Source organism: Marmota monax, unplaced genomic scaffold (assembly GCF_021218885.2).
Source record: "Marmota monax isolate L192 unplaced genomic scaffold, Marmota_monax_Labrador192_F-V1.1 WCK01_AAM20220418_F8-fsc00012, whole genome shotgun sequence".
Lineage (NCBI taxonomy): Eukaryota > Metazoa > Chordata > Mammalia > Rodentia > Sciuridae > Marmota > Marmota monax.
In genome coordinates this window covers 7,041,402-7,064,783 of record NW_026695227.1, presented here as the reverse complement: position 1 = coordinate 7,064,783, position 23,382 = coordinate 7,041,402, and positions in this window count along the sequence as shown.

Here is a 23,382-nt window from a genome sequence, read left to right as displayed (position 1 = left end):
TCTGCCCTTTCAGTGACTGACTTATTTAGTTAAAACATTTATTGAGCATCCTCTGTGTAGAAGACATTGACTCTGGGCTGTGAAAATGGAAAGATGAATAAGGCTCAGTTCTTTCCCTGTGAAGAACACAGAAAACAGAAGAGAGAAAACTATAGAATAATTATTCAAAATATTTCGAGTCAGTCATACAAATGAATGCCGTGCAATGTGATTCTTCCTTAAGAATTCAGTGCCTTCCTCATTGCAGACTTGAAAGCTGGCCACCAACCTTATTTCCTCACTTTCTCTTCTCACGCTGTGAATGTAATGTTCTTTGTTTGGGAGCCTCCATTTTATTGTGTGGATTCTAAATGGTACTTGCTTATTTTTCCCAGTTTCCAAATAGTGCTTTGAGAACACATGAATGCACCTCTAATTAAACAAATGTGTTAGGCACAATCGCTTTATCTTCCTACTTGAGCAATTCTTTTCAGCAAAAGCTAACAGTATTGTTTTCTTCTTCTCTAATAAAAATGGATGCCGACACCTTGTATCAGTTGCAATCTGACTATTTCCACAGATGGAGAGATCACATTAGGTTTTAACTCTAGGAATCCTTTAAAGATGGGTAATTGATTTTTCTAAATTAATTTATTAGGGATTCATCAACTGATTTTCTGTTAGCAGTTAATGGTTTCAGACATAAGACACTAAACTTGGATCTGAAAACCATAGGAATTCTGTGAAAAGGAGGGAGGTAGTAAAACAAGGAATAGATATGGAGGGAATAGAAGACATGGCATAGGTCTAGATTTAGTTTGAGGTCTTGAGTGAGAACCTGTTTTGTAATAACATCAATGCCCCAGTGGAATAGTTATCACCTCTAGACCTGCAGTGGCAGTGAGGATGGGAAGGGGGTGACAGAGAGCAACTGGAGGACTCTTGTGACTTGCAGGATGCGCTGTGGCATGGTGGGGAGCGAACAGACTCTGGAGTCAGCCTGGGCTGAACTCACACCCTTGTATGGTTTTTTGGTGCTGCTTTGGACATGCAATTTCTTTAAAGTGCAATTTCTTAATATGTAAAATTTTTTTAAATAACTCATAGTTATTGAAAGTGTTGAATGAGACATCATAGGATTTAGCACAGGTCACTTACATATTTCATATAGTTTGGTACAACATTCAATAAATGTTAATTCCTCTCCTAGGGCAGAGGGAGAGCATTGGAGAGAGAGGGTGAAGGATATGGTGAGGGCAAAAGGAAAAAAGAAGACAGTGGTGGATGAAGTCTGTTGTGTGATGGGAGGTGGCTCTGATTTTGAGTATCTATTTAACTACAGAAACCTAGCATTGTCTAGGGAAAGTATTTTGCCTTTTCTAGGCTCACAGGTATGTGGGTGGACAGATCACTGGGTTGGAGTTTAGAATGTTAGTTCCAGGATCATCTCTTTTACTAAATAGCATGAGTTTGAAATTATTAATTCGCGAGAACTCCATCACACCATTTGTTATGATGATTTCATTTAGATGACCTCTTTGAAACCTAGAATTCTTGGTGAAACGGTTAATGTATTCTATCTTAATGTTTTCCATCTAAGTTGAAGTTAGGATCTTGTTAACAGTTGGGAATAAGTTTGAGGAAATGCTACTTACAAAGGCATTTATAATGATGCAGTGTTAATGGTATAGTAACAGTGGAATAGTTATCACTTCTAGACCTTCAGTGGGAGAGGGAACAGAAAGAGTCCTGAGGAAGCCTCTGAGAGGAACAGTGAGCTTTGATCAAGGACACAGTCACAGATATCACAAGAAAGGAGCCAAGAGAATAAATCACCCCACCCCATTCTTCTCTTTGAATGTCTGCTGGAATTTCCAATTGGTCTTCATTAATTGGAGGTCCCAGGACCATTAAGCTTAATGATGTGGCCTCTACCATTAGGACCTGGGAAAAGGAGTTAGGTAGTAAAACAAGGAATAGATATGGAGGGAATATAAGACATGGCATAGGTCTAGATTTAGACTGAGGTCTTGAATGAGAACCTGTTTTGTAATAACAGCAATGCCCCAAGATACTGCTGCCCCTAATGACCCATGGTTCCATGGAACCTATGGGGTGAAGATATGACCACAATGGGGAAAAGGCCTTTGGGTGAGTATTAACTCTCACTTCTTTCCACTCAGAACATGTTTCATGTATCCTAGTTTAGCTCTAGTCAGAGGCTCTGATAATATAATTATTACTCTGATCCGTGACCGAATAATATATAAAATATACCTACACATCATAAGAGAGAGAGAAGACCTGCCAAAATGCATCAAGAGTTTCACTCAAATTGTGCTATAAACTAAATTGGGCAGATAATTTGCCTTCAGCAACCTAAGTTTTATTCTGATCATTTGTATCCTCAGGGCACTTCTGGTTACCTTCTGGGATAACAAATAATTACCAGTAATTGAGGATTTCTATGTGCAAGATGTTACACACATTTTACTCATGAAATGAGATAAAAACTAGGCTAGTCTCTTAGATCTAGGAGTACACCTAGAAATACTCTTTGGGCAGTTGTTTCTTATTAACTGAAGCATTTGGAAGTGTGAGAAAACCTGCTTGTCATTCCTTGTCCTGAGAGAGAGGGTGAAGGGGAAAATTTTGCATAGGTAGCCCAATGGGTTCCTTTTTCTTTTTTTAATTTTTTATTGTTGGCTGTTCAAAACATTACATAGTTCTTGATATATCATATTTCACAATTTGATTCAAGTGGGTTATGAGCTCCCATTTTTACCCCATATACAGATTGCAGAATCACATCAGTTACACATCCATTGATTTACATATTGCCATACTAGTGTCTGTTGTATTCTGCTGCCTTTCCTATCCTCTACTATCCCCCCTCCCTTCCCCTCCCCTCCCCTCCCCTCCCCTCTTCTCTCTCTGCCCCCTCTACTGACATTCGTTTGTCCCCCTTATATTATTTTTCCCCTTCCCCTCACTTCCTCTTGTATGTACTTTTGTATAACTCTGAGGGTCTCCTTCCATTTCCATGCATTTTCCCTTCTCTCTCCCTTTCCCTCCCACCTCTCATCCCTGTTTAATGTTAATCTTCTTCTCATGCTCTTCGACCCTACTCTGTTCTTAGTTACTCTCCTTATATCAAAGAAGACATTTGGCATTTGTTTTTTAGGGATTGGCTAGCTTCACTTAGCATAATCTGCTCTAATGCCATCCATTTCCCTGTAAATTCTATGATTTTGTCATTTTTTAATGCAGAGTAATACTCCATTGTGTATAAATGCCACATTTTTTTAATCCATTCATCCATTGAAGGGCATCTAGGTTGGTTCCACAGTCTAGCTATTGTGAATTGTGCTGCTATGAACATCGATGTAACAGTGTCCCTGTAGCATGCTCTTTTTAGGTCTTTAGGGAATAGACCGAGAAGGGGAATAGCTGGGTCAAATGGTGGCTCCATTCCCAGCTTTCCAAGAAATCTCCATACTGTTTTCCAAATTGGCTGCACCAATTTGCAGTCCCACCAGCAATGTACAAGTGTACCCTTTTCCCCACATCCTCGCCAGCACTTGTTGTTGTTTGACTTCATAATGGCTGCCAATCTAACTGGAGTGAGATGGTATCTTAGGGTGGTTTTGATTTGCATTTCTCTGACTGCTAGAGATGGTGAGCATTTTTTCATGTACTTGTTGATTGATTATATGTCCTCCTCTGAGAAGTGTCTGTTCAGGTCCTTGGCCCATTTGTTGATTGGGTTGTTTGTTCTCTTATTGTCTAATTTTTGGAGTTCTTTGTATACTCTGGATATTAGGGCTCTATCTGAAGTGTGAGGAGTAAAGATTTGTTCCCAGGATGTAGGCTCTCTATTTACCTCTCTTATTGTATCTTTTGCTGAGAAAAAACTTTTTAGTTTGAGTAAGTCCCATTTGTTGATTCTAGTTATTAACTTTGGTGCTATGGGTGTCCTATTGAGGAATTTGGAGCCCGACCCCACAGTATGTAGATCGTAGCCAACTTTTTCTTCTATCAGACGGCGTGTCTCTGATTTGATATCAAGCTCCTTGATCCATTTTGAATTCACTTTTGTGCATGGCGAGAGAAAGGGATTCAGTTTCATTTTGTTGCATATGGATTTCCAGTTTTCCCAGCACCATTTGTTGAAGATGCTATCCTTCCTCCATTGCATGCTTTTAGCCCCTTTATCAAATATAAGGTAGTTGTAGTTTTGTGGATTGGTTTCTGTGTCCTCTATTCTGTACCATTGATCCACCTGCCTGTTTTGGTACCAGTACCATGCTGTTTTTGTTACTATTGCTCTGTAGTATAGTTTGAAGTCTGGTATCGCTATACCGCCTGATTCACACTTCCTGCTTAGCATTGTTTTTGCTATTCTGGGTCTTTTATTTTTCCATATGAATTTCATGATTGCTTTCTCTATTTCTACAAGAAATGCCGTTGGGATTTTGATTGGCATTGCATTAAACCTATAGAGAACTTTTGGTAATATCGCCATTTTGATGATGTTAGTTCTGCCTATCCATGAACAGGGTATATTTTTCCATCTTCTAAGATCTTCTTCTATTTCTCTATTTAGGGTTCTGTAGTTTTCATTGTATAAGTCTTTCACCTCTTTTGTTAGGTTGATTCCCAAGTATTTTATTTTTTTTGAAGATATTGTGAATGGAGTGGTTGTCCTCATTTCCATTTCAGAGGATTTGTCGCTGATATACAGGAATGCCTTTGATTTATGCGAGTTGATTTTATATCCTGCCACTTTGCTGAATTCATTTATTAGCTCTAATAGTTTCTTTGTAGACCCTTTTGGGTCTGCTAGGTATAGAATCATGTCATATGCAAATAGTGATAATTTAAATTCTTCTTTTCCTATTTTTATGCCTTCAATTTCTTTCGTCTGTCTAATTGCTCTGGCCAGTGTTTCGAGAACTATGTTGAACAGAAGTGGTGAGAGAGGGCATCCCTGTCTTGTTCCAGATTTTAGAGGGAATGCCTTCAATTTTTCTCCATTCAGAATGATGCTAGCCTGAGGCTTAGCATAGATTGCTTTTACAATATTGAGGTATGTTCCTGTTATCCCTAGTTTTTCTAGAGTTTTGAACATAAAGGGATGCTGTACTTTGTCGAATGCTTTTTCCGCATCTATCGAGATGATCATATGGTTCTTATTTTTAAGTCTATTGATGTGGTGAATAACATTTATTGATTTCCGTATATTGAACCAGCCTTGCATCCCAGGGATGAATCCTACTTGATCATGGTGCACAATTTTTTTGATATGTTTTTGTATCCGAGTGGCCAGAATTTTATTGAGGATTTTTGCATCTAGGTTCATTAGAGATATTGGTCTATAGTTTTCTTTCTTTGAAGTGTCTTTGTCTGGTTTATGTATCAGGGTGATGTTGGCCTCGTAGAATGAATTTGGAAGTTCTCCCTCTTTTTCTATTTCCCGAAGTAGCTTGAAAAGTATTGGTATTAGTTCCTCTTTAAAGGTTTTGTAAAACTCTGCTGTATACCCATCCGGTCCTGGGCTTTTCTTAGTTGGTAGTCTTTTGATGGTTTCTTCTATTTCCTCAATTGATATTGGTCTGTTTAGGTTGTCTATATCCTCCTGACTCAATCTGGGCAGATCATATGACTTAAGAAATTTATCTATGCCTTCACTATCTTCTAATTTATTGGAGTATAAGGATTCAAAATAATTTTTGATTATCTTCTGTATTTCTGAAGTGTCTGTTGTGATATTGCCTCTTTCATCCCGTATGTTAGTAATTTGAGTTCTCTCTCTTCTTCTCTTCGCTAGCATGGCTAAGGGTCTGTCAATTTTGTTTATTTTTTCAAAGAACCAACTTTTAGTTTTGTCAATTTTTTCAATTGTTTCTTTTGTTTTGATTTCATTAATTTGAGCTCTGATTTTCATTATTTCTTGCCTTCTACTTCTTTTGCTGTTGTTTTGCTCTTCTTTTTCTAGGATTTTGAGATGAAGTATGAGATCATTTATTTGTTGGTTTTTTCTTTTTTTAAGGAATGAACTCCAAGCAATGAATTTTCCTCTTAGAACTGCTTTCAATGTGTCCCATAGATTCCGATATGTTGTGTCTGTGTTTTCATTAATCTCTAAGAATTTTTTAATTTCCTCCTTGATGTCTTCTATAACCCATTGATCATTCAGTAACCTATTGTTCATTCTCAAAGTGATGTATTCTTTTTCCTTCCTTTTTTTATCGTTGATTTTCAGTTCCATTCCATTATGATCAGATAAGATGCATGGTATTATCTCTACTCCTTTATATTGTCTAAGAGTTTCCCTGTGACATAATATATGATCTATTTTTGAGAAGGATCCATGTGCTGCTGAGAAAAAAGTGTAACTGCTTGATGTTGGGTGGTGTATTCTATATATGTCAATTAAGTCTAGGTTATTAATTGTGTTATTGAGTTCTATAGTTTCCTTATTCAACTTTTGTTTGGAAGATCTGTCCAGTGGTGATAGAGGTGTGTTGAAGTCTCCCATGATTATTGTATGGTGGTCTATTAGACTCTTGAACTTGAGAAGAGTTTGTTTGATGAACATAGCTGCACCATTGTTTGGGGCATATATATTTATGATTGTTATGTCTTGTTGGTGTATGGTTCCCTTGAGCAGTATGTAGTGTCCCTCTTTATCCCTTTTGATTAACTTTGGCTTGAAATCTATTTTATTTGATATGAGTATGGATACTCCTGCTTGTTTCCGAAGTCCATATGAGTGATATGATTTTTCCCAACCTTTCACCTTCAGCCTATGTATGTCTTTTCCTATCAAATGCGTCTCCTGTAGGCAGCATATTGTTGGGTCTTGTTTTGTGATCCATTCTACTAGCCTGTGTCTCGTGATTGGTGAGTTTAAGCCATTAACATTTAGGGTTATTATTGAGATATGGGTTGTTCTTCCAGCCATATTTGTTTATTTATGTTACTAAACATGGTTTGTTTTCCTCTTTGATTATTTTCCCCCCTTTAGTGTCCTACCTCCCACTGTTGGTTTTCATTGTTATTTTCCATTTCCTCTTCCTGTAATGTTTTGCCAAGGATGTTTTGAAGAGATGGTTTTCTAGCTGCAAATTCTTTTAACTTTTGTTTATCGTGGAAGGTTTTAATTTCATCTTCCATCCTGAAGCTTAATTTCGCTGGAAACACAATTCTTGGTTGGAACCCATTTTCTTTCAGTGTTTGAAATATGTTATTCCAGGATCTTCTAGCTTTCAGAGTCTGTGTTGAAAGATCAGCTGTTATCCTGATTGGCTTACCCCTAAAGGTGATCTGCTTCCTTTCTCTTGTAGCTTTTAAAATTCTCTCTATATTCTGTATGTTGGGCATCTTCATTATAATGTGTCTAGGTGTGGGTCTCTTATGATTTTGCACATTCGGCGTCCTGTAGGCTTCTAGGATTTGGGGTTCTGTCTCATTCTTCAAGTCTGGGACGTTTTCTCGTATTATTTCATTGAATAGATTGCTCATTCCTTTGGTTTGAAACTCTGTCCCTTCCTGTATCCCAATGACTCTTAAATTTGGTCTCTTGATGTTATCCCATATTTCTTGGATGTTCTGCTCATGGTTTCTTAACAGTCTTGCTGAGCTGTCTATGTTCTTTTCAAGTTGAAATACTTTATCTTCATTGTCTGATGTTCTGTCTTCTAAGTGTTCTACTCTGCTGGTAGTATTCTCAATTGAGTTTTTAAGTTGGCTTATTGCTTCCTGCATTTCTAGGATTTCTGTTTGTTTGTTTTTTATAACCTCTATTTCCCTGTATAGTTGATCTTTTGCTTCTTGGATTTGTTTATGTAATTCATTGTTGAAGTGATCTTTCATTGTCTGATTTTGCTTTCTGATGTCTTCCTTGAGACTCCAGATCATCTGAAGCATGTATATCCTGAATTCTTTATCTGACATTCCATCTGCTGCAGCTATTACCTCTTCTAACGTTGAGTTGACCTGCAATGCTTGTGGTCCTTTCTTTCCTTGTCTCTTCATACTGTTCGCGTTCCTTTCTACTTGGTGAAACTGTTGTGCTATTGAATTTTCCCCCTATATATTTATATTGGTCTTGTATAGTTGCACAGTCTCCCTTGCAGGCGCGGGCGGCGGCTCTGCCCCTCCTCCAATTGGGGCAATGTGCCTACCACGCCGGCAGGCCGCTGGGCCTGCTCTGCCGGTCGGTAGCAGGTCCGCCGACCTTGCAGGAGTGATTGGAAGCTCTGCCCCTCCGCGGGCCACTGGGCCTTTTCTGTCAGTGGTCACAGTTCCGCCTACCTGGCAGGCGCCGGGGGTGGGGGGTGGCTCTGCCCCTCAGCAGGCCACTGGGCCTGTTCTGTGGGTGGTCACAGTTCCCTCTACCTTGCCGGCTCAGGGGGAGGGGGCGGCTCTGCCTCTCAGCAGGCTGCTGCTCCTCTTCTGCCAGTGGGTCGCAGGCGCGCCTACCTTGCAGGAGTGATTGGAAGCTCTGTCCCGCCGCAGGCCATTGGGCCTTTTCTGTCGGTGGTCACAGTTCCACCTACCTGGCAGGCGCGGGGGGTGGGGGGTGGCTCTGCCCCTCAGCAGGCCACTGGGCCTGCTCTGTGCGTGGTCACAGTTCCCTCTACCTTGCCGGCGCAGGGGGAGGGGGCGGCTCTGCCTCTCAGCAGGCCGCTGCTCCTCTTCTGCCGGTGGGTCGCAGGCCCGCCTACCTTGCAGGAGTGATTGGAAGCTCTGTCCCGCCGCAGGCCATTGGGCCTTTTCTGTCGGTGGTCACAGTTCCACCTACCTGGCAGGCGCGGGGGGTGGGGGGTGGCTCTGCCCCTCAGCAGGCCACTGGGCCTGCTCTGTGCGTGGTCACAGTTCCCTCTACCTTGCCGGCGCAGGGGGAGGGGGCGGCTCTGCCTCTCAGCAGGCCGCTGCTCCTCTTCTGCCGGTGGGTCGCAGGCCCGCCTACCTTGCAGGAGTGATTGGAAGCTCTGTCCCGCCGTGGGCCACTGGGCCTTTTCTGTCGGTGGTCACAGTTCCCCTACCTGGCAGGCGCGGGGGGTGTGGGGCGGCTCTGCCCCTCAGCAGGCCGCTGGGCCTGCTCTGTGCATGTTCACAGTTCCCTCTCCCAATGGGTTTCTTGCAGGAAGGGATATGAAAACTTCTTTTTTGGAGCTTTTAAATTAGGGAGATATATCTTTAAACCTTGTTGTATAGAAAATGGCCTATAAATGGATTGAATAAAGTTCCACGAAATTCATATCCATCCAGAAGCTCAGAATATGAACTTTTTTTGGCAATGAGATATATGCAAATGCAATTAGTTATGATATAGTTGTACTCTTCTCACAGTTAGGCCCTAAATCCAGTGAGTTGTATCCTTATAGAAAAAGGAAAAAGAGCCAGATGAAGAAACACATGAGGATGAAGAGGACACGTGAGGGTGCAGATGGAGATTGGGGTGATGCAGCCACAGTCATGGAATAGCAAGGCTTGCTGGAGCTGCCAGCATCCCAGAGGCATGAGTGTTTATCCCTGGCATCCTCCAGAAGGAACCGACCCTGCTCACACCTTCATTTTAGACTTTTATTCTCTGGATTAGTGAGACAATAAATTATTTTAAGTCACCAGTGTGTGGTAATTTGTTATGGCAACCCTAGGGAAGTAATATAAGCTCCAAGGCCATGAAATATAGCTCCTAGGAGAAATGATGGCCACGTTGGTGCCTAGGACTTGGGGTGAGAGCCCAAGGAAGGACTGGCAGCAGTAGAGCAGTTGGCTGTAATCTGGAGGCCCAAGAAGACGACACCCTTTGTCCCGGGCATTGGAGCCAGCAAAGGCACACTGATATAGTAAACAAGCACCCATCAGAGAGCAGAAGGAGCCTTCAGGTCACACTGAGAAGCAGAAACTGGATCTGTAGACTGTCATCTCTTTGACATACCTACATTTGACCTTATTGGACTGAATAAATCCTCAATGTCTTGGGATATTTGACATTTTGACATTATTACATACACTTCAAGAGGGAGATATTGAACATCCTGTTAATAAGAGTATCTGGATGCTTCAATTATTGATCGTAAGTGAAGAGAGACTCAGTTTGTTTATCCTGAGTTGGTAAATCTGGCTAGATTGCTTATACATTTATAACCTGTAAAGGTTGGGCGAGCGTCGGAGGAAGAGACCACCAAGAGACTGTCTCATGCAATAGCAAAGGGTTTATTGGAGGTCCAGCATGCTGGGGCTCAGAGCTCACTTGAATAGAGCAGAGAGAGCCCCAGGAACAGCTTAAGCAGAGCTTATATACTTTCCTTGGAGAGGGCAGGGACTTCACATACAGCATAGCCAATCATTGCACGATTTCTGGGAGGGGTTGTTTTCGTAGAGCAACCAGATGATCAAGGAGATTTCAACATACATTTAGTGGGCATTTAAGGGAGTTGTTTTCAACTTCTACATGAGTTTCAGGTTCCAGGAAAACAGAACTTAATTCTTACATTCTTAACCTTTTCAAACCAAGGTTAGGCATGTTTATCATCATTAAATAGCTTTGGAAACTGAAGTGTCGAGAACTTGTTCATTGTTACACAGTCTAGATTTGAATTGAAGACTGAATTCAATGTCTGTGCTTTTAATGGCTGTAGTTTCCTGCCTACTAGAACCAATGGGAAGCTACTAGATATTCATCATCTCATATAGAACATTCAGCTAGCACACCAAGGTGGGAATTGGCTAGGAGTGGGTAGTCTGTCTGTACCCTAAGCCAGAAGCAGGGGGCTGAATATGGGTACGAGCAGACTGGGAGCTGAGAAGGGTTGAATGGAGCTGGAAGCCAGATGTGGGGTGGGGCAGACTGTGACTGAGCCTCAGGGATTGTGACAAGGCTGGGGTACTGTGGATGAATCCAGATGCAGCAACCAGAGCAAGCATGGCTCAAACAGGATTGGGTTGCTATGGAAACAGAGCCAGATCCAAAGGCCAGGACCTGGAATCCAAACCGGGTCAGAGCAAGACAAAAGGCATGTACACACAGTGCCTGGGCAGACAGATTTCCTTTGAGTGTCCAGTTGCTGCTCTGTCTGGCTTTGGTTTCTGCCCATGAGCAACCCAGGAGCTCTCTGTCTTAAAGGCTTTCTCATTTTTCTGGCAATTAAAAAAAAAAAAAACCTTTCTATAATTTCCCTTTACCTGTTGTGCTAGCCTCTATTGGATTACATTCAGTGAGAAGGTTCTTAGGTAATAGTTCTATCTTTAAACAGTTTAACAGTGACATAGTTTTGTCTTCTCTGGGACTAAACCTAGTCCTGAATCAACATAGGGTTTCCTCTTTCCTCTGCTGTCAGTCCATATTTAGTCAGAGACTGGCTGGAGATCTTTAAATTCTCAAGGCTTCAACATCTAACATTCATTCAGATTCACTAAGTCTGAGACAGAATCACAGAAACTGCATCCCAGGTGCCTCTGATATGCAGTGGGAGTTGGAAACCACTCATTTAGTTTCCCCATGACCCTCATTAAAATCCTGTTGATTTTTCCTGCTGAATATTTCTACAAACAGCTGGGAGGGGTGGCCCCTGCTCCCGTGCTTGCCACCTGAGTGTTGCTTTCATCATTGTTGATCCGCAACATTACAGACTTCTCACAGGTCTTCTCTCCAGTGTTTTACATTTTAATCTATCCTCCTCAAGGTTGCCAGAGTGATCTTTGGAAATTCCATATATGAGCATGTCACTCCTTGCTTACTGTGTCACCTTCTGCTCACCCCCATTGCAATGGCAAATGGAATAATAAATAAGTAGACAACTGTTGAGAGCCACTCTGGACAGGAGCTATGTACGTACCTTTAAGTCCTGAGTAAAGAAGTACTGAACAGGTATTGTATTGCACCCTGCAATACAATTTAGACTAGACTTTACCTCTGCTCAGATAAAGAGGCGCAGCTCCAGGAATGGGTGTCACCCCATGGGGTTGGATTACACTCATTTGTCTGTTGTAACCTTACCCCTGGCCTCATTCGAATGGCTTTTTCCCAGTAAAACCTGGGTTCAAGGCATGCTTCCTTTCTCTTTTCTGCCTTGCCTTCTTTGTGGGAGCTGGGTCAGAGAGGCTGTCACAGAACCCAAAGAAAAAGGTATTTCTCTGTCTGTATGCCAGCCTAGTTCTCTTGGAGTGACCCTGACTGGTTTTGTCGTGTGTCGTGACCAATTGGTATACTCCACCTGGAGAGTCAGGCCTGTGCCTGCCTCCTCTCCCCTGGTGCCTGGCCATCCAGACCACTGGAGAGTCTCTGTTGCTTCCTACTTTCTCAGCTTTGTGTTTTTGAACTTGTTTTTCCTTCAGCTAAGAATGTTCCTTTTGTACTTATGATTAATTTCTCATTTGTCCTTCTGTACTTAGCTCTGGCAAGGCCTTCACAAGAGTCTCCAAGATTTTCTGGACCACATAATTTGTTGTATGACATTTTGACTTGACTATTTTGGTAGTTTTTACCTTGAGGATATTTTGATTCCAGGAACATTTTTATACACCGTCATTGTATTTGACTTCTCTTTGTGAAAGTTGTCAGAATCAAAATGGAGTCACTTCTATCGAATCCTAATAAAATGGGATCAGGAGGCCTTGAAAGAGGGTCCTAATTCATATTTGCCCAATAAGAACTATTACAAAGACTCTGAGGGGTCCTTATGCCCATGTGTCAATTATAAGAATTTTTATAAGAATTCTCTGATGGCACAAAAATGTCCAGGGAAGTTGCTTCTATAAAGACATCTCCCTGCAACGATCTGTGTTACTGATGAGTGATTGCTAGCTCCTATGAAGAGACTGGATGAGTAAAACAACTTTATTTCACAGCAGCTTACAAAATTCTCCTTTTTTCCTTTAAAAGCACCTCCTTGCTTCAACCTCCCCAGATATGCCTATGAGTCATCAGAGCACATACATCCAATTATGACCCCCTGCTCCTTCCTTAATAAACTTATGGGTTCTTTAGAGAACCTTACTCTATGTTGTGATTTTAGATCGACAACTTTGATGGAAGCTAAAGTAATGAATCATTACATTGTCTTTCTTTTTTTTTAAAATTTTAAACAGGGGATTGAAATTAGGGGTGTTTAGTCACAGAGCCACACCCTCAATCCCTTTTTATATTTTAGAGACAGCGTCTGTTTATGTTGCTTAGGGCCTCAGTAAGTTGCTGAGACTGACTTTGAACTTGTGATCTTCCTGCCTCAGACTCCCAAACCACTGGAATTATAGGTGTGCACCTATAATTATTACATTTTCAACTCAAGAAATCCAAGGAACTATTAAAAGTTGTTTCTTTTCCATTACTGATCTTTTCAACATTGCTGATGTCATCTCCTCTTGGGGAGGGAGAGGGGAGAAACAGGAGAAGTGGTTTAGGGACAGAATTTGAACAAGAGTGAAGTCTAGAGTAGAGTCAGGAATGGAGGAAGGGCCTATTTTGGAGTGAGCATTAGGGTCTGGATAGAGGGTCAGAGATTTCTGCTTAATATGGGAGTCTAAATTTTGTTATACCTGCTGTTTTGATATTAACAATAGTAATTAAGATTTTAACATGCTTATTTCAATTTAGCCAGGTATTATGGGTTGGATTTTGTTCCCCCAAAGGTGTTGAAGTCCTAACCCTCAGTACCTATTAATATGCTTTATTTGGAAATAGTCTTTATAGATGATGAAATTAAGAGAGGCCATTAGCATGGATCCTACTAATCCAACATTGCTATGTCCTTGCAAAAAGAGGAAATTTTGGCCTTGGTGGTGGGGCAGGGAGTTATGTGAAAAGACATAGTGAGAAGGCCCTGTGCAAATAAGATGAAGTTCATGGTAATGCATTTACAAGCTAAGGAATAGCAAAGGTTTTTAGCAACCACCTGAAGGTAGGAGTGAGGTATGAAACAGATTCTCCCTCCTTTGAAGTAATATACTGTTCAAGGTGAGTTCCTGTCCTCTGAACTCTCAGAACATCATTACTCTGAATGTTAATGGTCTGCAACATGTCTGTCTTGGCCACAAGACTTAGCTCTCTAAGGTCAAAAGTGTTGCTCAGTATCTTTATGTTCTCAGTACCCAGCATATTGAGTCTGAGTAACTTAGAGGTAAACATACCATGTAGGCTAAGTGTGCTGAGAGTTTGACTGGTTAAGTGGTTGCCCTGGATCTCAGGTACTATGTTAGGGACTAAACTCAGCTTTGGTTTCCAGGCTCAGCACAGTTTCTATTATACCATGAAGAGCTCTATCAAATGCACTTGTAGTACTTTCCTCTTCAAGCTAAATTTTCTGTTTTCTACCCATTTCTCATGTGTACAGGTTCCTAAAGGTGTTATTATAGTGGTCACTGTGTTCTGAATAGACTTGATCTTAAATACTGATGTCTAAACTAAGCACAATCTTCTAACACCATCACCTCCCTTGATATAGACTCTAGACTGGTGTTAATGTTGCTTTAATCTGTTGGAAAATTCGGGTTTATCATGGATTGCAATTTACCTCCTATGCATTGTTTTGTAATGCAGAAAGTTCACCCAACTCCCTCCCACTTTATACAGTTTCTATAAGTTTTGAATTAAAATCCATGACTTTATATTTATATTTGTTAAATTTTAGTTGTTTTTTCCTAGTATTCTGGTTTATTGAGATTTTTTTAAAAAAATCTTAATTTATTGTCTTAATAATATTAGTTTTCCAAGTTTGGGGACAGGCATACGAAAATATGGCAAGAGTGTTGTTTGTTTTCAAATCATTGCTAAAAATGTATAACAGTTGGGTGTTTACCTAGCATAGAATAGCTGGGTAATCAATCATCCACCCTCCACATTATCTGTTTTCTATGTATCCTTGGTCCAAATCGGCACAAATCTAAAAAGAGAAAAGTATTTTCAAAGTAAGGCCAGGCCAACCAATAGCTGCATATACTTGGGTAGTTTATAGTGATATTTCATGGTATATAGGCTCTTCCTCATATAGCTGTTCATCTCATCTTGTTGGGGTGTGGCTACTGCAGTCCTGCAGGAGTCTGGTCACCTAGGTGTCATTCTGCCAGGTCCTGTTACCACAGCTATCTATTTTCAAATTTTCCAGTTTCTATTTATCTGTTCTCAAATTTGGCTGAACAGTCCATTTGCTTTTGTATCCCCTTTTAAAATCTCTCTGATGAGGATTTAAAATAGTAAATTGGCCAAATTTTCCTAAATGCTGATATCATCTTAGATGCCAATTAATTTCTGAAGCATACAGTTAACTTGGAGCATAACATAATATAGTAGATAAGAATGGGACATATAAATTTGTCTTGGGTCTAATTTCAGCTCTGCTACTTAACTATGTGGCCCTAAGTTATTTAATCTCTCTGTGCTTCAGTTTTCTCATTTGTTAAAAAGAGGATATTAATATATGTTAATCACTGATGAATTGAATTGAATCAATTGTGGTAAGTACGGTCACATACTAGTTGTGTTTGTCCACTTTCTGTTGCTAGGACAAAATATCGAGATCCACAACTTATAAGGAAGAAAGATTTATTTTGGCTCATGGTTTCAGAGGTTTTAGCCCATGGTTGGTTGGCTCCAATTTTTTGGACCTGAGGGGAGGCTGAATATCATGGTACACAACACATGGTAGAGCAGAGCTGTCACCTCATGGTGGTTGGGAAGTGAAAAGAGAAAGAGGAGTGGGACTTCCAACATTCCCTTCAAGGCACGCCCCCAATGATTACACTTCCTTCCACCAGGCCTCACCTCCTGAAGGTTCCACCACCTCCCAATAGTGCCACAGGCTAGTGACCTTCAGCATATGGTCCTTTGGGGGACATTTAAGATCCAAACTTTAACACTAGTGCATAGTAGGTATTTGATAAACATTATCATCATCATTATTTTTTAAGTATAAAACATTTATATCTTTTAAAGTCACTAAGACTAAGGTGATTGTGCATGAAATACTTCAATTGTACTTAACTCTGCTAACATGAGTTTAATGCCCGTATCAGTCTTGGCATGAACATAAGTTTTATTGAAATTATCTCACACATTTAAGGAATGTCTCTAAATAAACTGAATGGTTCACCTAATTACCCAAGTCCTTTCACTCCAAGCAAAATTGATTCACTCTTCCAGTATTCCTTGGAGAGAGGTGAAATTCAAAAGAGAAGGCAATTTCAATGGAAAGCAGCCCAAATGTTCCTAAAACTTAAGCTAAAAACAAAACAAAACAAAATCCTCTAAAAGGTCCTCAAAAGAATAGACTAATTCTGATGAGGTCTAACATGCACTATTAACTAAGTAGGAATGTTTCTTTAACATCTGTACATTTGACCAACACACCCATTTAGACGTTAAGGAAATTGTTCTTCCATTTAATTGGCTTTCACAGTTTTTATTGCCTCATTCTGTCCACTCACTTTTACTTCTTTTATCTACTTGTGTTCTCAAAAGCTGGTTTATCTTTTTGATTTAGAAAGGGTAGTAGAATAGATTGGTAAATGTGCTCTGTGATATGAAGATTGTTATAATAATGACTGAAGTTGGTAATAAAAATTCATTTAATTGTATAAGCATTTATTGTACAGTTTATTTTAATGGATACAAAACAAAAAGTTGTACATTTAATGGGGTATCATGTAATGTTTTATACATGTTTACCTTGTATAATATTTATATCAGGTCAAACATTTATCTTCTCAATCATTTAACAATTGTTTGTTGTGAAAACTTTCTAAATCTTTTCTTCTGGCTTTTTGAAATGCATAGTCAATAATTATTATCTATAGTACAATAGATATGCAACAGTACCTCAGAGCTTTTTGTTCCTATCTAACTGCAAACTTGGTGCCCATTGATCAAACTTTCCCCAACCCTCCTCCCACAAATTTTTACTTTTTTACATGTAGATATTATATAAAAACTTTTTTTATATGCAGAAATATGTAGGGGAAACAAGGATTGCCAAGTCTTGATTTTTGTCCTCAGTAATTTTTGGAGGTGAGGTACTGGGGATTTAACCCACTAAGCCACATCCCCAGCCCTTTTTACTCTGAGACAGGGCCTTACTAAGTTGCTGAGGCTGGTCTTGAACTTGCAATCTTCCTCCCTCAGACTCCTGAGTTGCTGAGATTACAGGTGTGCTCCATCGAGTCCAGCAGAGAATAATTTTTATAAAAGCCAAGAAGGACAATTGCAGGAAAAATTTTATGAGCAAAAACATAAGGGTGGTCTTGAGGATTTCCAAGATGGTCAGAAAATAATGGATGAAGGAAATTATTTGTTTTGGGAATAGAGAAATTGGAAAAGGAAAGAGAGCCTGATTATGAAGGCTTGACTATAATTATTTTACACACTATTTTCCATTTCATAATTGGTCTAATATACCAAGTGTCAGTTTCTATTGAACAAAACACTGAAATAATGGCACTCAGATGAGATGAAGTTAGTGTTTAATAGCTTTTGAAACGTGTATCTGTTAGTTTTGTCAGTATTATATCTGCTTGTCCAACATATCGTTATTTATTAATTAGTGATAAAAGCAGTTTAAAATTTCTAATAAAGAGCTTCAGATTGACACCTCAAAAGTCAAGACTCCCTTTGTTTCTAAATTCAAAGTATTTTTTTTCCTCTTCACATGACATTATATTCCCATCTGCAAATCTGCAACAAACTTAAAGTAGTTGTTCTATGTCACATTATATCAGCCATTTCTAGAAGAGATGACCTCAGAAAATATGTAAGAACAACACTGATGTTTTGAGGAATAGTATTTGGTTTTTGGTTAATTTAAGAGATGGCCAGACTTTAGGAAAATAAAATCTTTATTAAAGTGGCAACACAAACTGTTAGCCTCTTTCGAGAGAGAATATATAGGAGAGAAATTAATTCTAATCAAGGGCATTGTTTATGTTCAACTGTTTGTTCACTTTCCCTATCTTCTTCCTTAGGTCAATCCCTGTCCTCCTTAGGTCTCTGGCAGCTTCTAGGGTCCATGGCCTTCATGCATCAGAGAATGCATTAGTCATTTATCCTAAGATCAGAGATTGCATGAGTTACTTGTCCCCATTATAACCGATGAATCTTACTGTTGGCATCTGTATTTTTCTCCCTTTATCTCAAGAGAGCCAACATGGACAGTGAGAATGAGCTGTCCTTTTCTAGTGCTCTTTATAGCTTTGGTCTAAGTTCATACTCTTTTCTTCTTCTGTTTACTAATGAATTTATAGGGTTTACTAATGACTTTATAGGGTGTCCTAGGTCCTATTGAAGATTTGGTTATTCTTTTAAAGGCTGTGGGGAGCTATTAAAAGGTTGGCATTTTAGGCTGGATATTGAAACTATGAAATTCTGGTTCAAGACTGGATTTAAGTCTGTTCATTCATTTGACTATTCATTCATTCAATTTTCACTAGGGATTACATAATTGGGTATTGTATTAGCCAGAATCACATTTCCTGAAGCCGGAGAAAAATTAAAGGAATTACCTAAAACAAGTTTGTTTGTAGCTTCTTTGACATAGTAGCCAAAATGTAGGGAAGGGCATTATCTAAATGTTTTGGGTCAGGTCTAGGATGTATAAGAAAAGGGCCTTGTTCTTTTATATATTCCCCCAGGGACAAGTTACATGCTAAAATACAGGTTTAATAAGACCAAATAAGATATATATATATATATATATATATATATATATATATATATATATATATATATATATATATATCTTATTTCCAGATTTTTTACTAGCCTAAAGTCAATTGTGAGCAGAAAACATGTTTATTTGTGGATATGTAGTACAGTTTTATTTGTGGATATGTAGTACAGTTTACAGAAGGTCAAGTTTACTTTGCCCAAGACTCAAACATGCTTTCTGTGGTATTTGATAGCAGCTGAGTCATATTTTAAAGTAGTCCAAACTCAACCCCTAAAGTTTATGGTAGGAAGCAATTCCACATTGGCAGGAAGCTGAATTGAATGCCCTATAGATCATTTTCACATATGAGTTTCGTTGTACAAAACAAATCCATATTCATTCCAATGATTTCCCCTTCATTCTTTTCAAACTCCCAAAAGGAAAAGATTACATTCAAGTTTCCTCTCATAAATTATACAGTTTTAATTCAGTAAATTTGCATAAGCCCCCAAACACCAAGCTTCCTAATGCATAGTTGAAATAAATATAGCATTTATGTATCACATTATCTATTCATAGATTTTCAAATTACAAATTATCTAGCTTTTGTAGAATATGACAACGAGAAAGGTCAGATTCATCCAATAGCAAGGATGGAGCCAAAGGGGCTGGGGTACTGAATAGGCTGCAGTACATGGATCTTGAGCTTAAGAAAGGATTAGAGAGTCAAAGGATAAGATGGAATCCTAGAGCAGCCAATTTAAAGTGAAACAAACATTTGGAGGAATGTCTTGACATAAAGACTTGTGTTAAGTACAGATCCAGGCCATCAGCCTGTGCCTACTCCATGCTAAGCCTGACATTTGATATTTTGAATTGATGATAACTTCCTCTAAGGGATTGCAAGAACCCTCACCCGGAAACTGGATGGACTCAGATGGTGTTAGTTGCTTGTGCCCCGCCGAGTGAGGACATGTTTACAATGCCCATTTTGTTCCCTTCACTTGATTGCATTTTACTCCATCACTTCTGCCCATCAAGTCTTCTCATTCCTCTTCTCCTCACATCTCTCTTTTCCCTGCAGAACTTGAAAGAACAGACCATTGTCTTTATTCAGACAATTTTCATTTTTTGAAATAGCATCTGTTCTTGTCTCTTGACCATATCTAACCTTCTTGATTTCTCTCTCCCAGGAAGCCTTTTTTTTTGAACTCGTGGGCACTCAACCACTGAGCCACATCCCCAGCCCTTTTTTGTATTTTATTTAGAGACGGGTCTCACTGAGTTGCTTAGGGCCTTGCTACATTGCTGAGGCTGGCTTTGAACTGGCTTTTATCCTCCTGTCTTAGCCTCCCAAGCTGCTGGGATTACAGGAGTGAACCACCAAGTCCGGCCCCAGTAAGCCTTTTATGACTGCCCACTCCACAATTTTCCCTTTTCTCCAAATATTTATTGTTCTTATAATCAACACCACAGTCATGTCTAACTTTTGAAAATTTTTAATGAGGTTTGTTGTATCTCTTTAATAAACTGTAAGCTTAATAAACTGTAAGCTTCTTTACCTGGGCCATGTCTTAAACTTTTTAAACTCCTTGAACAAGATCCAGCTGGGCAGAGAGCAGGTACTAAAGACCTATTGACTAATTATATTGCTTTCCTTTCCTGTCAAAGTTGTGCTATATAATTTGAGGTATTTAGTCGAGTTGCTTTTGGAATAATTTTACTGTAATATCATGGATCTTGCCAAATACATTAAAATAAAACATTGTGCAGAAATGTCTTTTAGTATTATAGCAAGTGAATTCTAGATTTTATAGATTGTCCATTTCCCAAATATTCATCGCGCTTATGTAAAATCACACCAGTTACTAAATGATAATAATTATACATATATTTTTTGGATGTATGTGATTTTCATGTCTACTTTAACAGCGTTGGCTAAGAACAGTTCTACAATCTATTATAAGTGGAAAAACATATTTACAAGAAATGTGGCCTTTAAAATATGGCCTTTAAAAAAAGATGGATCCTTAGTTCTAAAGGATGTTTAGGTTTTAACATATTATGATATATTCATTATTACTGGATTAATAATTATTTTTGTTGTTTGCTTCAACATTTACTTTATTCTTTCCAACTTATATTGATATGTTCCACAAATTTAATGACTAATTTTAAGCAAAATATCAATCTATTAACCACGGCCAGGAAACTTGATTTTCTTACATATTAAGGTTTGAGTTTGGGGATGTGGAAAACATGAAATTTAGTCTTTTAAAATAGGAACACAGGTGTTTGGTGATTTGAAATGCTGTAAGATACATTTTCAAGGCAATATATGCTTGTTGCAAAAAAAAATTAAGAAATATAAGAAGCATAAAGTAGAAGATAAAAGTTATCAATGATTCTAATATCTAAGATAGCTACTATTAATGTTTTGATATTCCTAGTTTTAAAAAACTGAGTATTTGATCCAGACATAATATATTTGCTATTTTGTCTTTAACTACATAGAAATAATAATAAATGTAAATACTTATAAGTTTTTGTTAAAGCTGTGATAATGATTGCATGTTATTGCCTTTAAAAATAAATTTTTGCTCAGATGAGTTATAATAAAAAGTCTTCAAGCTTGACTTGTAGAACTTTATTTTTTAAATCATTATATCTAGATGCAAAGTAGCTGATTTTTATCCCTGAGGAGGATTGATTTAGTTTAAAACATTTTGAAGCCTTCTGGATAAATTGTTTAGTACAGTCTAGAACATATGCTCTAGCCAGAATTAGGGGCCTAGTAACTATACCCTCGAATTTTTCACAGATTTTGAGTGTTGTAGAAACATTCCAGATTGGCATATGATATTAACCTAGAAGACATAATAAACACTGTTAAGTACAGAGAAAAACCTATCTGTTGTGGGCACATTCAAAAATAACTGGCAGCAACTATAACACTCAAAACACATATGGGGGAAATATATCAAGAGTGAAAATCAGAGGTTGAGGATAATAAATTATATAAAAATTTTGCTACAGTTGGCTAATTGTTACCATATATACATTGTTGGTAAGCAGCAAAGATTACTGATTCTGTAATTGTTGAATGATTATTTGTGCACTGTTGAACATTTAAACCTTATATGATATATGCTGGAAGTGTTTTTGAGAAACAATAAATACTAGCAGTACCAAGAAAATTAGGCATTAAGTACAAATTCATTTAGGTCATATAGACATGTCTACAGCATTTTGTTACTTAAGCAAACTGCATGGATTTCAACCTCAGAGCCCAAGTTAAGGTGACTCAAAATCCAGGCCCACTGATTTTATAAAATGAGTCCCCATAGTTAAACTTATTGAATACCTTCTGTTTTAGTGTGTTTGTGCTGCTTTCACAGAATACTTGAGACTGGGTAATTTATAAAGAACAGAAATTTATGTCGCTCAGCCTCCATATTGGTTCCAGAATTAAGGGGAGTCACTCACTCTCTCGTTCAACACACATTTATAGGTTAATTTATTCAATAAATATGATTGAATGAATGAATGAAGACACTAAACCTTTAGATTATAGCAAAACTATGGGCAAATACTGGGTACAACCAGAAATAAGGCTTTGATTGTGAAGGACACAGATCTCTTCAAGAATTATTAAAAAAAAATAGTACTTGAAAAAAAAATTTTAAAGGCACCTGGATAAGTGAGTAAGAAACATAATACAGAGTTTGACTGTGCATAGGGAAATGGGTGGGATAATTTGATAAGCTTTAATTACATCCCAGCCCCAAAACAAAGGTCTTCTATAAAGGCAAATTGCAAGAAGAGCAGAGAGTAGAGACTAATTTTGCAACCCTACTGTGATTCACCCTTCATTTGGATCAAGATTGGCTTGGCTTCTCCGCAGAGCCCAGCTGTGTCTCCACCCACTGGGGGAAGAGGGGAGTCAAGGCAATTATCCTGCTAATTTATCTAAAAAAGGCAAAATTGCAGAAACAGTTTTCTCATTTCCCCCTTAATTATCCAGGTAGGGGGTACAGCATGATTAAGTTTCTGAGGGAATTTTCCCCTCCTTTTCATTTTTTGCATCTGTGTACACAGGCTCTCCTGTCTCTGCAGCTAAAATTTGCTTACTGTAAATACCTTTATAATTTAGGTGCCTTTATAATTTGGGTGCAAGGTCACTATATTTGAGAAGTTCCATGTCTGTCTGTCTGTCTCTCCCACATACGCACACACATACAGGGGAGACCCATTGCTACAATAATTCTGCTTTGATGGGTTCCATATTCCATAATAGCCACTTAAAGAACAGAGGCTTATTACAGAATGGCCAAAGATCTGGTGAAGGCTTAATTTAATCTTGCTTTTCTAAGTAGATGCTATGCTCTTTGATGGGAAGGGCTATACTGTATATTCCTCATTTTAACTCCATAAAATGGTACTAGTTACATAGCTGATTTCTTTTTCTTATAGTTCCAAGAGTTGAACCCAGGAAAACTATGAACTATGTCCCCAGCCCTTTTTATTTTTAGAGACAGGGTCTAAGTTGCCCAGGATGTTCTTAAACTTCTGCCTCAGTGTCCTGATTAGCTGGGATTATAGGCATATGCCATCTTGCGCAGTTCACATTGCTGTTTTTAGTAAAGTACTTCTGGATTTAAACATTTCAGTATAGTAATTTTTCTTTCTTTTCTTTTTCTTTTTTAAAGGATTTTTAGTTGTAGATGGACACAATACCTTTAGTTTATCTATTTTT